Here is a 4,393-nt window from a genome sequence, read left to right as displayed (position 1 = left end):
CTCTTACGGGGTGGATCAGTCAGCTTGGGGGATGCCTCAGTCCTTTCCCTACGGTGGTTTGACCCCATGGCACGTAGGTCCGGGAGATGAAGCGGGAGTTGATGCAGGTATTGGGTCATCGGGAGCGGGGACTTCGGGAGGCGATGCTGGTGGTGATGAGGTGATGGAGGAGGAAGAGCAGCAGGAGTGATACTCCTATTTCTTTATCCTAGTTATGATAGTGATGTTGGATGTTGGTAGTTGTCGGTTGTTAGAACTTTTATTTGCGGATGTGTATGCTTGGCCATAAGGCCAGATTTACTAGTATGACCTTGTTGCAGGATTTTGGGGGTTGGGAAGTCATCCCGACTCACTTTTATGCGACGATTATGTATATACATGGGTTTATGACAGGTTTTCCAAAGGCATTTGACCTGTAGGTACTCGACAGAGTACCCCATACTTGGTCGAGTAGCTACAGGTATGACAGAATTGATGCATTCTGATCTCGGGGCTACTCGATCGAGTAGCCAAGACACTCGATCGAGTAGCAGGGCACTCGATCGAGTACCACTACATACTCGATTGAGTAGCACTGTTACAGGAACTTTTGAAAAATTAAAATTGTTTAATTGTTATATAATTGCATGTTTGATGTTTAACATGATTATTAGTGAGTATTAACATGTTCGGACAGTTCAATTTATATGTTGGAAGTCGTGCCTAGTTTTAAAGGCGTCTTTGCTTCGAATAGTGGAGTTGTAATTATTCTAATTGCATTCATTTTACATCCGTTTAGTCTGCAAGTTATATTTCACCGAATTCAATATATATATACAAATTCAAATGTTATGCTTATACGTGCTTGACAGTTACTAGTTGTCCGAATAGGGTTGTATGTATCGTTGTGATTGACTAGTTGTACGAGTAATATGAGTAATGTCAACAATAAATACTATGGTTTTAATTTATGTCACGATACATGTAATAGGTACTATGTGTAGTAATTTGGCAGTGAACATCGGGGACGAAGTTCCTTTTTAGAGGGGAAGAGTAATGTCGTAAAATAAAAAGGCTGATTTTGAGACTATGTTGTTGTTCGTTTATAATGTCTTGTTGATTATTTGCAAAGTTTTCTTTTACCTTGGTTACTTTAATTGTATGAAGTTGTAATTGGTTACTTTAGTTCGTCGAGTAATTCATACGTTGAAGTGAAAATTGATAGCATGTTTAAAACATGGTCGTAAAGAGATAGTTGTGATGCAATGTGTCGTAGTAGAATTGCGTTGTTGAGTAACATAGTGGTATAGTCGTGCGGCATGAAGTTGATATGAGATATGTTCCGTATTGATAGTTGTTACTAGTGAATGGAGTAATCCCGTAATATGACGGGCGATCGTTGTTGGTGTTGGTTTGCATTGCAAGGTCGGTGTTTTAGACGATAGTTTGTAAGAGTCGATATACATATACATATATTTGGAACGTTAGATAATGATGATGATGATGATGACATGGGGATGAAGTTCTTTTTAAGGGGGGAAGACTGTAATACCCGCCCTTTTAGGGACCCTTTGACCAGCGTTGACTGACCTTGGGAGCGGAAATAGTTCTTAGAAGTGCGTGCCAAGCTATCTTGGGTTACGAGTTATGAGTGGTACTCGATAGAGTAGAGGCTACTCGATCGAGTAGCGTGGTTACTCGATCGAGTAGGGGGTCACTCGATCGAGTATGTGTGGTACTCGATCGAGTATCGGGTTTTCAGCGAGGGTTTTTAATCGCGTTTTGTTAAATTCGCAAATCATTTCCGCCTCATTACTTCTATCCTCTAGTCGCCTCTTTCCCTTCCCTTCACCATAAAACCTCCATGGAAGCCCTTTTGAAGGTTCTTGTGCTTTAGGAGAGCATAGCTTGAGTCGGGTAGCGGTCTTTTGCCGGGTTTCTTCTTGTAGGTATGTTGTCATCATCATCCGTATCCTTGTCTTTACAATTAGGGTTTACTTGATGGTAATAGGTGATTGTGTTGTGGTTATAGGCTTTGCTTGATTGCTGGATATGTCATATGTTGGCATGGATTGGTTGCAGTTGCGTAAAGGTAGGTTTGTCTACTCAGTTTCTGTAGATAGTATAGTGTGTCGATTGTTGTGTCATTGTTGTTGTATTGCGATTGTGTGGTGTGGCAGCATATATACGATTGTGATTGTGATTGTTTGTCTCTGGTTCTCGAGATGCGTTCTCGGCTGAGTGGAGTCACTTGCGGGAGTGGCTTCACGCCCTAGTTTCGCCCTTCGTGGAACCCGCCATGGAAGGGGATGTGCACATTAATGGGACAGGGTTATCGCTCGGTATGATGAGCGGGGATTTCGTGGGTACGGCTGCGGTCCCTCACTGGCAGGGCTGGTCCAGTGGACAGTCGAGGACGGAGATTGACTGGAGTGGGTGTGATTGTATGTGGCTGATTGTGTTGCATTGTATTGTTAGATGTTGTTGGCATTGTTGTGTCTTATCTCAGTACTGACCTTGTGTGGTTGTCTGGTTGTTTTATGTGTCTGCCGTGATCCCTTATAGTGAGTAGTCTCTCTTAACATGTGTTGATGTTGTTGGTAGCTGGAGTCCGGGCAGGGATGAGTCTTCACGAGATTTGATAGCATTAGTGTATAGTCATTGAGTTGTATCTTTTATATCGTCAGTTGGTTTAAATCACTTGTTATATAACATAATAGTTCTTTTATCGACTTTTGATTATTACTGTACTCGGGCAACCGAGATGGTAGTGCCCCTATATGCTAAGGAAGGCCTAGTTAAGGCTCCTCTGGATATGGGGGTGTTACACTAAGTCCCTCTCCATACGAGCTTGTCGCTCTGCAATCTCAAGCAACAAACCGTCACGGCGCCCTTGGTCCATGACCGCGGACGCCACAAAGGGCGGAGGTGGTACGAAGTAGCCGGAAAAACCGGCTGAGCCTGTGTCTGGTCGGTGGGAGTGGGAGTAGGAGTAGGAGTAGGGGTCGGGATGGGAGTAGCCGTGGAAGGCTGGGTACTCCCTGAAGGTGTGGACCCCTCTCCAGTCTCAACTCTACGCCCCTTCTTGGCGGCGGGTACAGTGGGAGGTGGTCGGAGTGGAAGGTGGAAAGCAGGTGGAGGTGGCAGTCGGGCACCCCTAGCAACAGTAGGTAAGGGGTCTAGACGAGGGAGAGTGTCAGAAGGTAAGTCCACAGACAAGGAACCGTCTATCTTCCATGTCCGGTAGTCTAGGGTCAGCCAATGCTGAGAAAGCATGGCATCCAGACTCAGTAACCTCTCTCCCTCGAGGTACTGCAAGTCACGAGGCCAGACGGGGAAGAGGGAACGGGCAAGAATGGTGGCTATGACACCGCAAGTAATAGATCCCGTCTCCTTCAGCCCCTGGGCCTGAAAGTACTGGGCGGTCAAGTAAGCTATGTTGAGGGTAAAAGGACCCTCACAGTCAACGCTCAGGTAAACGCCCAGGATGGAGAGCTCGGTGTTTGTGATGTTCGGCTCGTTTCGGCCGAAGATGGTGCTCGCCATCAACCTAAGAGAATAACGGGCAGGGGGAAGGTGGACCTGGGCAAACTTTCGCTCGGTAAAAGTGGTCTGGGCCAGGGTCCGCCAAAGCTGACGAATGACCCTCCTAGGGGCGGTAGTGTCGCCCGTAGAGGAGAGGCCAAGTCTCCTACCAAACTCCTCTAAAGTCATCTGAAAAGTCCGGTAAAACAACCGGAAAGACACTGAAGAACTAGCGGGGTCAGCATCGTATACCCCGGAGGAGAAGGTGAAGGAGCTGAGGAACTCAAGACTCAGCTCCAAAAAGGTACGACCGCTCATAGTAATGAGGCCAGTTATCCCCATGCCCCGTAGTAAATCACAAACCGACTCGTAAAAACCAAGTCTCTCAAGTGTCGGTTTATCTAAAAACCGGGAAGGTACAAACTCGCAGCCTAGAAGGTGATAAAACCTCTTACGATGAAAGGCGTTAACAAAAATTACCTGCGGATAGTCTGGGTGAGAGTCGAGGGAAGTGTCCCCTCGAACAGTAACCGTGCCAGAAGTAGAAGAAGCGGCTGAAGTAGAAGGTACAACAGAAGTAGAGGTAGTAGGTACTGATGTAGAACGGTAACGTCCACGACCTCGGCCCCGGCCCCTAGAACCCAAAGTAGAAGCCCGCTCAGTGACGGTGCGAGGGACTAGGGCCGCACTAAAGGCAGCTGCAACTGCCGGCGAGTCCGCCACAGGTGTGAAAACGGCGGCTGGAGTAGTAGTAGTTGCTGTTGTGGCCACCACTGACGAAGAAAGGCTAGCAGTGGTGGTGGCCATAACGGAAGTGGCAGCCGAAACCGAGCTAGCAGCAGAGCTAGCTGGGGTGAAAACGCATCAAGAATCGAAACTAGGAAAATAG

The sequence above is a fragment of the Silene latifolia genome, chromosome Y (genome assembly GCF_048544455.1).
Source record: "Silene latifolia isolate original U9 population chromosome Y, ASM4854445v1, whole genome shotgun sequence".
In the NCBI taxonomy this organism is placed as follows: Eukaryota; Viridiplantae; Streptophyta; class Magnoliopsida; order Caryophyllales; family Caryophyllaceae; genus Silene; species Silene latifolia.
This window is presented reverse-complemented; position numbering follows the sequence as displayed.